At 49.8% G+C, this 13,600-nt stretch overlaps 1 protein-coding gene across 1 annotated transcript in view; it reads right to left on the reverse strand.

Annotated features, from left to right (window-relative positions):
* The window catches only part of GLIS2 (GLIS family zinc finger 2), a 42,925-nt gene extending 29,529 nt beyond the window's left edge, over positions 1-13,396 (reverse strand). Inside the window, exon 1 of the mRNA XM_083152694.1 lies at positions 12,630-13,396. The gene's annotated coding sequence lies outside the window, so the exon portion shown is untranslated. The remainder of the gene's footprint in view (positions 1-12,629) is intronic.
* Between the last annotated feature and the right edge of the window lie 204 nt (positions 13,397-13,600).

The following is a 13,600-nucleotide window of genomic DNA, read 5'->3' on the forward strand; positions in this document are numbered from 1 at the left end:
ATCTATTACACCCTATACAGACATAGGATGCTACACCCCCAACATGACCTGACCACTGGCCATAATACATTTATTACACCCTATATACAGACATAGGACACTACACCCCAACATGACCTGACCTCTGACCATAATACATCTATTACACCCTATACAGACATAGGACACTACACCCCAATATGTCCTGACCTCTGACCATAATACATCTATTACACCCTATACAGACATAGGACACTGCATCCCAACATGTCCTGACCACCGGGCATAATACATCTATTACACCCTATACAGACATAGGACACTACACCCCAACATGTCCTGACCGCTGCCCATAATACATCTATTACACCCTATACAGACATAGGACACTACACCCCAACATGTCCTGACCGCTGCCCATAATACATCTATTACACCCTATACAGACATAGGACACTACACCCCAACATGTCCTGACCGCTGACCATAATACATCTATTACACCCTATACAGACATAGGACACTACACCCCAACATGTCCTGACCGCTGACCATAATACATCTATTACACCCTACACAGACATAGGACACTACACCCCAACATGTCCTGACCACCGGTCATAAAACATCTATTGGGGCAGTACGGATGGTGTAATGGTTAGCATTACTGACTCACAGCACTGAGGTCATGGCTTTGATTCCCACCATGGCCCCAACTTTGTGGAGTTTAAATATTCTCCCCGTTCTTGCGTGGGTTTCCACCGGGTACTCCGGTTTCCTCCCGCAACACAAAAATATACTGGTAGGCTAAAATTAACCCTAGAATGTCTGTGTGTGCGTGTACATGTGGTAGGGAATATAGGATTGTAAGCTCCACTGGGGCAGGGACTGATGTGAATGTTCGAATATTCTCCCTATAGATTGTAAGCTTGCAGCAGGGCCCTCCTTCTTTCAAGTCTGTCTGTTGTTACCCAGTTTGTTTTATCACTGTCTACTATTGTAAAGCTCAACGGAATCTGCTGCGCTATATAAGACACTGTAAATAAAGAAATAAATATTCTCTGTACAGCGCTGCGGAATATGTGTGCGCCATATAAGAAACTGTTAATAAATAAATATTACACCCTATACAGACATAGGAAATAGGACACTACACCCCCAACATAACCTATATATACCTCCAGACAGATTTAATGACACTGGACACTGTCAATGTCGACACCTCGACACCAGGAGGGTAGCTGCCTACCCTCCTGCATTCTGCAGGAGACTCCCTGAAATAGCAGAAATCTCCCTCTCTCCCTCATAAGTCCAGCAATCTCCCTCATGTCACCTAGCCCACATTACACTTACATCATAGTTACCTCCCCTCCTGCATTCTGCAGGAGACTCCCTGAAATAGCAGCAATCTCCCTCCCTCATTATTCTAGCAATCTCCCTCATGTCACCTAGCCCACATTACACTATTGCATATTTTGGGGAAAAGGGAATGAGAGACAGATACATTTACATTTAATCATCAGCACCATTTCCCAGCACTTTACCAAGTATAGTAGCTCTTACTAACTGCTTTGGGGATCATCTACATTTGTATATAAGTCATTTTACAAGATTCCCCTCAGATATAGCAGGACACACCCACGCTTCTAGGTGCCACGTTCACAATCTTTTTTCACAATATCTCCATATATGGAACTAGACACGCCCTTTGGGTGGATCATGACACACCCCCTCAATGGGGTGCTGTGCAAAATTCTATTACCAACTATAATCTCCCTGAAACTAGTGTTCAAAAGTAGGCAAGTATGCCCCCAATTAGTGTAGCACTTAGCTCACCATGCTGCAGGCCAGGTGCCTCCCTCCCCTACCTACAGTTCTCAATCAAAGTTTACATTGATGTAATGTAAGAAAAGTCCCCCCCCTCCCAAAAAAACCCTCACAGTGACCTTTTTCTATATAGTATCCAAGTCCTACAGCCAATAACTGCAGAGATTCATCATTGCAGCAGGGCAGCAGCATTTCTAGATCTTCCAAAATATAATACTATGTCATTGCAATAATACGAGTGCCAGATGCCACATTGTGGTCCTGGCTGAGTAAGGCCCCCCATACATTACATGCAATTTATCACATGTAACTGCAGGTGGGGTAGCGGCAGGAGAGCTGGGTCCAGGGTAGCGGCAGGTGGGGAGCGGGAAATGGAGAACAGGGGTAGCGGCTAACGGTGGGAGAATAGAAAAAATCCTATTCAAAAGACTGGGTTGCCGCTGATTGGCTGACCTCTCAGCAGCCAGCCAATCTTTTTAATAGGATTTTTTCTATTCTCCCGCCGCTACCCCGGATCCTGCTCTCCTTTCCCTGCCTGACGCTTCCCTGGATCCTGCTCTCCTTTCCCTGCCTGACCCTACCCCGGACCCTGCTCTCCGGTTCCCGTCTGACCCAGTGGCGTAACTTTCAATTTTGCTCCGCCCTGCCAAAAAGTTTGTGGTGCCCCCCCTCCAGGCTCCTCTCCAGCATGTTTCCCCAGCGTGTGACGTGATGATGTCACATGCATAACGGAGAAGCTGAAGCAGGAGAGAGGAAGAGAGACCAGCAGACACTACTGCTTCCCCTAGCACGCCCATCCGCCCGCCCATCCTGTACACAGTAGCCAATAGTCGGCTCAGTGTACAGTCAATTGAATCAATGGAGGAATTTGTCATCTCTGCCATGGCCGCACCCACGCTGTGGCTGACTCGCCTCCAGTGCTCAGTCAGTGGGCAGCGGCAGGCAGCAGAATGTCAGTGTGTCGAGCGGGTGCCGGCACCCACCAAGACTTTGCTGCTGCTTGCTCCCCCAAGCGGCTGCTGGGGCTGCCTTACAGTAGTTACGCCACTGGTCTGACCCTACCCCAGACCCTACTCTCTGATCCCCGCCTGCCGCTACCCCGGACCCTGCTCCCAGGTCCCCGCTCACCGCACCAGGGCCCCACTCCCCCGGACTTCGCTCCCTGCCGCACTGACAGCTACACATAAGATTTATCTTATGTGCAGACCGTTCTACCTCCAGATCTGATCAAATGCACACGGGACCGGGCATCGGATCAGATTGGATGTCATACACTACGCAATTTGGGCCTATTTCACCAGATTTCTCAGCCCGATCCTCCAGAATCGTGTGAAATCAGGCACAAATCGCATAGTGTATAGGGGCCTGTATAGTCTACCCATCAGTGGCGCCCACGGGAGGTGGGACCAATGTTGGGCACGAGGTTAATCTGCCCATATACCTACCGGATGTAAATCTCTGCCCATTATACATCTCCCGCACCTGCACATGGTGCTGCATAAGTGCTTCAGCCGTATAATGTGAGGGTGCAGGACCACAGTTGTTGTGGCTTATAATGGGCCGGCTCCGGAATACACAGATCCTCACATACCCAGCTCCAGAAGAACATGGTCTGACGAGTCCGTCTCCAAAACGAGCTGGGCTTCACACACTAATCTCCAGGATACAAAGGGCCTCACACACACAGCTCCGGAAAACAATGGTCCTCACACATCATATCAGGCTGGTCCAGGGCCCACTCAGGCAGCATACAGGGGGCCTCCCTCTAACAATGAGGATACACACAGGGTCCTGTACGGTCAGGCCCAACAACCACGCTCTCACACACTGCGCTCGGCTCTCCGGTACACATCATGTTACAGTACATACTCAGTCCTGACATAGGGCCTGATTCAGACTCGATCGCTGGGCTGGGGATTCCCAATCCGAGTGATTATCGAAGGACTGCGCAGGCTCACGGTACAGAGTGTGAATGCTCGAGGTCCCCCTGTGAACGAAACTACCATCGCTGGCCGTTTCCAAGGTGATTGACAGCCGGCGACTGTCTGTGGGAGCTTTCTATGATCCAGGTTCCGGAAACAAGCTCTGAGTGGTTCCCTCCTATCATAATGTCCTTCTCTCCTGAAATCTAGATCTATAAAGCAACACATTTTACCATTGGCCAGCCATAGGCAGCAGTCACGCTGTATCCTGAGTGGTGTATAGTAATCTGTAATGAATGACTAGGATGTGAGCGATGCTTGGGCAGAGATTACCCACCTTTGGCGTTTGGGCTGTATATATAGTGCACACATCATTGAAGTAACAATATAACTCATTATACACATAGAATTATAACACAAACGATTCAATACATTCATATACTGTATATTGACCACTACGCACACAAACATGTTCCAAATCCACAGCTGCCAGTCACAGGAACTAGTACCGCCAGGACACAGATTGTAGATGTGTACAGAAAACATAGGAGCCTAGTGATCAGGCATACGCCGCCAAGCCTCAAATCCTACCCCATGCAAGCCTGCGAATTTCTTAGCAGGGCTTGCAAAAATATTGCAGGTCTACAACTAGCTATAAATCGATTCCCAAACAGATTACATCTAATGATTTTCCCATAGTGCGCAGTCTGTGCGTAGCCCAGGACTCGTGGCTGCGATAGAAACAGGCTGATCGGGGGCGGAGCTGATGTCACATGACTTCCCCTAGAACACCTGGGCAGGCCTCAGTTTTCCCTGACACTCCCAGAAAATGGCCGATTACCACACAGAAACGCCAGATTCCTGTCAATCACCCTGCATACGGCCAGTGATAAAAAAAAAAGGACAAGGATTTTATTGCAGGACAGCCATGCGCATGGTAAAGTATGGTGGAGGGTATGCAATCACCATGTCAACACCAGAATGTTGAACAATAGTATGTCGGCATGGAGCTAATGTTGACCTTTAACAAGTCGACATAGTTTAATTGGCGACAATAGACATGTTATGATTGGGGTAACAAGCTTTAAAACAGCTTGTCAAAATGGTCACCATGCCCCCATTTCGGCATTGCCGACATATTGGCTGTGTTAACATGCTGCTGTCAACATTACAAATGTGAATATGGTGATTGATGACATAATGTCAGGAAGAGGTAGTGTCAATAGGTATCGGCATGTTTTACTAAGGACATGAATTCAATTGCCAGCATGTTCTTAATGGTGTAGCAGGGGTGGCCAACCGGTCCGAGGTAAAGAGCCGAAAAATATCGGCAATCAAGCCAAAGAGCCGACATCATGCGCGCAGCAAAAAAGGGGTGTGGTCAGGGGAGTAGTCATATGACACAAGGGTGAGTGGCTACATGACAAAACTTTATGCCCCCAGTGCCAGATATGCCCCCCACAGTGCTAGGTATGCCCCCAGTGCTACACATATATGCCCCACGGTGCCAGATATGCCCCCAGTGCCACACATATATGCCCCACGGTGCCACACATATGCCCCCACAGTGCTAGTTATGCGCCCAGTGCCATATATACCCCCACAGTGCGACACAGTGCTAGTTATGTGCCCAGTGCCAGGTATGTCCCCACAATGCGCGCTCTCCTCCCCTCAAGGAGATGGATTCGGGCCGGGGCCTCCTGGTGTACCTGTTCCCTCCTCCTAATACACAGACATCAGGACACACTGACCTCTCCCCTCCTCCTAATACACAGACATCAGAACACACTGACCTCTCCCCTCCTCCTAATACACAGACATCAGAACACACTAATACCCCTTTTAGACCAAAACGCCGGGTCGCACCTGGCTTTTTGGACCCTGGTTGAAGCCGGGTGCGACCCGGCGTTTAGGGGCATTTACACCGGACGGGCTTAAACGCCCGCACCCCCCTCCCGCCCCTTCCCGGCGCTTGAAGATGACAGGGCGATGTCATCTTCAAGCGCCGATCGACGCCGCCGTACCCGGAACGCGGCTGGGGGCAGCCCAGCACTAAGGTAAGCTGCTAGGCTGCCCCAAGTCCCCGCGCTCACCCCCCCACCATTGGACAGGAGGTGAATGGATGCTGCACACAGGCATCCGTTCACCTCCCTCCCCCGCCGCCGCTGCTGTCTGCAGAGTATAGCAGACAGCAGCGCCGGCTGTCAGTGTCAGACTGACAATCCGTCCAACCTGCGGACGCTGCGGTCCGCAGGTTGGACATTCCCCATTCATGTAAATGGGAGCCGGGTCATTCGACCCGGCGTTCCCATTTACACCGCCCTCTACCCAGGTCCTAGCCGTGTTCTACCCAGGCCAGGACCTGGGTAGAAGTCCCGTGTAAAGGGACATGGCGTTAGGGATTTACACCGCCGAAGATCCGGGTCTGACCCGCCGCTGACCCGGATTTTTCGGCGGTGTAAAAGGGGTATTAGCTCTCCCATCCTCCTAATACACAGACATCAGGACACACTGACCTCTCCCTTCCTCCTAATACACAGACATCAGGAAACACTGACCTCTCCCCTCCTCCTAATACACAAACATCAGGACACACTGACCTCTCCCCTCCTCCTAATACACAGGTATCAGGACACACTGACCTCTCCCCTCCTCCTAATACACAAACATCAGGACACACTGACCTCTCCCCTCCTCCTAATACACAAACATCAGGACACACTGACCTCTCCCCTCCTCCTAATACACAGGTATCAGGGGACACTGATATCTCCCCTCCTCCTAATACACAGACTCCAGGACACACTGACCTCTCCCCTCCTCCTAATACACAGACTCCAGGACACACTGACCTCTCCCCTCCTCCTAATACACAGACTCCAGGACACACTGACCTCTCCCCTCCTCCTAATACACAGACTCCAGGGCACACTGACCTCTCCCCTCCTCCTAATACACAGACACCAGGATACACTGACCTCTCCCCACCTCTTAATACACAAACATCAGGAGACACTGACCTCTCCCCTCCTCCTAATACACAGACATCAGGGCACACTGACCTCTCCCCTCCTCCTAATACACAGACATCAGAACACACTGACCTCTCCCCTCCTCCTAATACACAGACATCAGAACACACTGACCTCTCCCCTCCTCCTAATACACAGAAATCAGAACACACTGACCTCTCCCCTCCTCCTAATACACAGACATCAGAACACACTGACCTCTCCCCTCCTCCTAATACACAGACATCAGAACACACTGACCTCTCCCCTCCTCCTAATACACAGACATCAGGAGACACTGACCTCTCCCCTCCTCCTAATACACAAACATCAGGAGACACTGACCTCTCCCCTGCTCCTCATACAGTGATTTTCAACCTTTTTACCTTGCGGCACACTAAATAAGATTTAAAAATTGCCAAGGCACACCATGAGATCCCCACAGTACAAAACACATTGGCCCACACTAGAAAAAAAAAAAAAAACTATTGGCCCCCATATAAAAACAATCACGCTGGTCCCCACAGGTAACAAAAATAGAATACCATGGCCCTTTACATGAAAAGAAGAGACTGGTAAATAACAGTTAAACTGGTGGTGCCTATAGACTGGTGTTGGCATCTCTAGATCTGGGGGCACACGTGAGAACAGCTCAAGGCACACTAGTGTGACACGGCACAGTGGTTGAAAAACACTGTCCTAATACATAGACAACAGGGGATACCGACCTCTCCCTCCTCCTAATACAGAGCCATCAGGACATACTGACCGCTCCCCTCCTTGTAATACACAGACATCAGGATCCTCCTAATATACAGAGATCAGGACACACAGACCTCTTCCTCCTTGTAATACGCAGACACTGCCTTCCATGTCCTAATGCACAGACATCAAGACACAGGCCTTCCCTGTCCTAATACACAGACATCAAGACACAGGCCTTCCCTGTCCTAATAGACATATATTAGGACCAACACCAGGACAATTTTTTTACTGACAGATTACAGCTAACCAGAATTGTTCATGTATTGTAAAAATGCGCTGCACCGCGACATCACCTAATATAAAGGTACAAGCAGCCAACTTCATCTCAGACTTCACTTGTGTCGCTTTGTAGTAGTGGAATATAATGTTATTTTACTGACTGCTGTATTGTTCCACCGGCAGATATTATTTTTAATTACCATTAGTAAATTTACTGACGGCCACCATGCTCTTATACACAGACACACAGGGACCTCTCAATTACACACCCAGGAGACACACATGTACTGTAATTAACATCCACAAACCAGAAATAGTACACAACTGCAAATACTGTATCCGTGTCTGTCCTTACATTGTATCACACAGTCCCTGTGCTAGATTGTATCGCACAGTCCCTGTCCTTACGTTGTATCGCACAGTCCCTGTCCTTACATTGTATCGCACAGTCCCTGTCCTTATGTTGTATCGCACAGTCCCTGTCCTTACATTGTATCACACATTCCCTGTCCTTACATTGTATCGCACAGTCCCTGTCCTTACGTTGTATCGCACAGTCCCTGTCCCTACATTGTATCGCACAGTCCCTGTCCTTACACTGTATCGCACAGTCCCTGTTCTTACATTGTATCGCACAGACCCTGTCCCTACATTGTATCGCACAGTCCCTGTCCCTACATTGTATCGCACAGACCCTGTCCCTACATTGTATCGCACAGTCCCTGTCCTTACATTGTATCGCACAGTCCCTGTCCCTAGACTGTATCACACAGTCCCTGTCCCTAGACTGTATCGCACAGTCCCTGTCCTTACATTGTATCGCACAGTCCCTGTCCCTACATTGTATCGCACAGTCCCTGTCCCTAGACTGTATCACACAGTCCCTGTCCCTAGACTGTATCGCACAGTCCCTATCCTTACATTGTATCGCACAGTCCCTGTCCCTAGACTGTATCGCACAGTCCCTGTCCCTAGACTGTATCGCACAGTCCCTGCCCTTACATTGTATCGCACAGTCCCTGTCCCTAGACTGTATCGCACAGTCCCTGCCCTTACATTGTATCGCACAGTCCCTGTCCTTACATTGTTTCGCAAAGTTCCTGTCCTTACATTGTATCGCACAGTCCCTGTCCCTACGTTGTATCGCACAGTCCCTGTCCCTACGTTGTATCGCACAGTCCCTTTCCTTACGTTGTTTCGCACAGTCCCTGTCCTTACACTGTATCGCACAGTCCATGTCCCTACACTGTATCGCACAGTCCCTGTTTCTACACTGTATCGCACAGTCCCTGTCCTTACACTGTATCGCACAGTCAATGTCCCTACACTGTATCGCACAGTCCCTGTTTCTACACTGTATCGCACAGTCCCTGTCCCTACACTGTATCGCACAGTCCATGTCCCTACACTGTATCGCACAGTCCATGTCCCTACACTGTATCGCACAGTCCCTGTTTCTACACTGTATCGCACAGTCCCTGTCCTTACACTGTATCGCACAGTCCCTGTTTCTACACTGTATCGCACAGTCCATGTCCCTACACTGTATCGCACAGTCCATGTCCCTACACTGTATCGCACAGTCCCTGTTTCTACACTGTATCGCACAGTCCCTGTCCTTACACTGTATCGCACAGTCCCTGTCCTTACATTGTATCGCACAGTCCCTGTCCTTACATTGTATCGCACAGTCCCTGTCCTTACATTGTATCGCACAGTCCCTGTCCTTACATTGTATCGCACAGTCCCTGTCCTTACATTGTATCGCACAGTCCCTGTCCTTACATTGTATCGCACAGTCCCTGTCCCTAGACTGTATCACACAGTCCCTGTCCCTAGACTGTATCGCACAGTCCCTGTCCTTACATTGTATCGCACAGTCCCTGTCCCTACATTGTATCGCACAGTCCCTGTCCCTAGACTGTATCGCACAGTCCCTGTCCTTACATTGTATCGCACAGTCCCTGTCCCTACATTGTATCGCACAGTCCCTGTCCCTAGACTGTATCACACAGTCCCTGTCCCTAGACTGTATCGCACAGTCCCTATCCTTACATTGTATCGCACAGTCCCTGTCCCTAGACTGTATCGCACAGTCCCTGTCCCTAGACTGTATCGCACAGTCCCTGCCCTTACATTGTATCGCACAGTCCCTGTCCCTAGACTGTATCGCACAGTCCCTGCCCTTACATTGTATCGCACAGTCCCTGTCCTTACATTGTTTCGCAAAGTTCCTGTCCTTACATTGTATCGCACAGTCCCTGTCCCTACGTTGTATCGCACAGTCCCTGTCCCTACGTTGTATCGCACAGTCCCTTTCCTTACGTTGTTTCGCACAGTCCCTGTCCTTACACTGTATCGCACAGTCCATGTCCCTACACTGTATCGCACAGTCCCTGTTTCTACACTGTATCGCACAGTCCCTGTCCTTACACTGTATCGCACAGTCAATGTCCCTACACTGTATCGCACAGTCCCTGTTTCTACACTGTATCGCACAGTCCCTGTCCCTACACTGTATCGCACAGTCCATGTCCCTACACTGTATCGCACAGTCCATGTCCCTACACTGTATCGCACAGTCCCTGTTTCTACACTGTATCGCACAGTCCCTGTCCTTACACTGTATCGCACAGTCCCTGTTTCTACACTGTATCGCACAGTCCATGTCCCTACACTGTATCGCACAGTCCATGTCCCTACACTGTATCGCACAGTCCCTGTTTCTACACTGTATCGCACAGTCCCTGTCCTTACACTGTATCGCACAGTCCCTGTCCTTACATTGTATCGCACAGTCCCTGTCCTTACATTGTATCGCACAGTCCCTGTCCTTACATTGTATCGCACAGTCCCTGTCCTTACATTGTATCGCACAGTCCCTGTCCTTACATTGTATCGCACAGTCCCTGTCCTTACATTGTATCGCACAGTCCCTGTCCTTACATTGTATCGCACAGTCCCTGTCCTTACATTGTATCGCACAGTCCCTGTCCTTACATTGTATCACACATTCCCTGTCCTTACATTGTATTGCACAGTCCCTACATTGTATCGCACAGTCCCTGTCCTTACACTGTATCGCACAGTCCCTGTCATGTCCTTACATTGTATCGCACAGTCCCTGTCCTTACACTGTATCGCACAGTCCCTGTCCTTACACTGTATCGCACAGTCCCTGTCCTTACATTGTATCGCACAGTCCCTGTCCTTACATTGTATCGCACAGTCCCTGTCCTTACATTGTATCGCACAGTCCCTGTCCTTACATTGTATCGCACAGTCCCTGTCCTTACACTGTATCGCACAGTCCCTGTCCTTACACTGTATCGCACAGTCCCTGTCCTTACACTGTATCGCACAGTCCCTGTCCTTACACTGTATCGCACAGTCCCTGTCCTTACATTGTATCGCACAGTCCCTGTCCTTACATTGTATCGCACAGTCCCTGTCCTTACATTGTATCGCACAGTCCCTGTCCTTACATTGTATCGCACAGTCCCTGTCCTTACACTGTATCGCACAGTCCCTGTCCTTACATTGTATCACACAGTCCCTGTCCTTACATTGTATTGCACAGTCCCTACATTGTATCGCACAGTCCCTGTCCTTACACTGTATCGCACAGTCCCTGTCATGTCCTTACATTGTATCGAACAGTCCCTGTCCTTACACTGTATCGCACAGTCCCTGTCCTTACACTGTATCGCACAGTCCCTGTCCTTACATTGTATCGCACAGTCCCTGTCCTTACATTGTATCGCACAGTCCCTGTCCTTACATTGTATCGCACAGTCCCTGTCCTTACATTGTATCGCACAGTCCCTGTCCTTACATTGTATCGCACAGTCCCTGTCCTTACATTGTATCGCACAGTCCCTGTCCTTACATTGTATCGCACAGTCCCTGTCCTTACATTGTATCGCACAGTCCCTGTCCTTACATTGTATCGCACAGTCCCTGTCCTTACATTGTATCGCACAGTCCCTGTCCTTGCACTGTATCGCACAGTCCCTGTCCTTGCACTGTATCGCACAGTCCCTGTCCTTACATTGTATCGCACAGTCCCTGTCCTGTCCTTACACTGTATCACACAGTCCCTGTCCTTACATTGTATCGCACAGTCCCTGTCCTGTCCTTACACTGTATCACACAGTCCCTGTCCTTACATTGTATCGCACAGTCCCTGTCCTGTCCTTACACTGTATCACACAGTCCCTTTCCCTACAACAAAAGCTAAAGCATCACCTCATCCGACCTATAGCGGGCAGGAAACCCAATCTCCCATACAGTGGGGACCGCTGGCGTTCCCAAGCAATGTGGGGACACACAAGTCATAGATCCCCAAACAGCTACAGTAATATGACTATTATACAGGTACTTTAGTAACATCAATCAGGAATAATTTGGGCCACTATAAGGACATAGACATCTGCACAGTGACATATAGCCAGTGTGGAATCTCACAGTGACCCTGCACCAGGGTCCATAGTGTAGGGAAGGCCCCCCTCCCCCCAGTATAATGATGTGACAGATCCCCCCCCCCCCCCCTCCCCTCCTCCTCCTCCCCCCCAGTATACTGCTGTGACAGGTCTCCCCTCTATACTGAGTTTCAGGCACATTATAAGCCTCACAGAGACACCATAAATATTGACACTTATTATATGGGGAGCACAGTGTTACATTACCAATATGAGGCACCTGAGGGGTTAGCCTACCTTCTGTATTTTATCACCTCTCGGTGACCCTGAAGGGATAATCCTCTATGTTTCACACAGTTCCTCCAATTACACTGGAGTGTACAATAAATCTAATAACTGGGCTAATAAACAGGTCTTGGGAAAACATTTCCCCTCCCCCCGATCTGCTCCCCCCCACCACCCAGACCCCTTGTGCCCAATCTCACCTCTTGCAGGTTGCACGGTCTGTAGGCTAATAAAAGAGGGATCCTCTGTCTTCTTTGGTGCTTTAAAAATGTATAATAATAAAATAAAAAATACATATAAAAAAGAAAAATAAATCAAAAGAAACGAAACAAAATTTCCACCCTGTAAATAATCCTTTTCCTGATTCTCGTTTTTTTCCTCCAGGATTTGGGGAATCTGCTATCGGTCCCTGCACAGTCTGGAATTCTGGAGCTCTGTCTGGAGTCTTCCTGCTATAGATCCAATTGAGGTGTAATGATGACCCCCCCTTTTTTGTCAGATGCAGGAGTGGTGATTGCTGTGCAGGGGGTATCAGTGGGGTGGTGAGCTACAGATAGAGGGGTTTTCTGGCATCTGGCACAGAGCCTTCCTGGTCTGCAGAGATAAAGGGTGCTTCAGGATGCCAGGGGAGGCTAGGTTAGGGGGCAGCATTGCATACCCCCAATTTTATAGGGTGAGAATAGGGGACAAGGGGGGAGGGGGGCTCTGGGTTAGGAAAGCAGGGAGAAGAGGCTGCAAAGTGAGAGGTGGCAAGCTGATGGGAGGAAGGAAGGAAGGAAGGAGAGAGAGAGAGAGTGAGAGAGAGAGTGAGAGAGAGAGTGAGAGAGAGAGGGAGGAAGGGAGGGAGACAGACAGAGGGAGGGAGGGCTGGGAATGTGCAGGGTGATTTATTGCAGCCCTGCAGAACTGTCTGAGAATGACCCTCCAACATCACTTCTACTCCAGGGCTGCGGCTCAGGCGCATGCGCGGGGCCTGCCAGACAGGGGCTGCAGGGGAGAAGGGAGGGGGGCACCTCCACTACACAGCCTCCTCCTGCTCTTCCCCTCCCAGTCTCTGCCCATAGGAGGGGGACAGGCGCCTGCTGCAGAGCCCTCTCTCCCCTGCTCTCCCAGCAGCACACAGGGGAAAGGAGTGGCTGCTGCTTCCCATAATGTCAGGGAGCTCACACAG

The sequence above is a fragment of the Crinia signifera genome, chromosome 7, assembly GCF_055691185.1.
Source record: "Crinia signifera chromosome 7, ASM5569118v1, whole genome shotgun sequence".
In the NCBI taxonomy this organism is placed as follows: domain Eukaryota; kingdom Metazoa; phylum Chordata; class Amphibia; order Anura; family Myobatrachidae; genus Crinia; species Crinia signifera.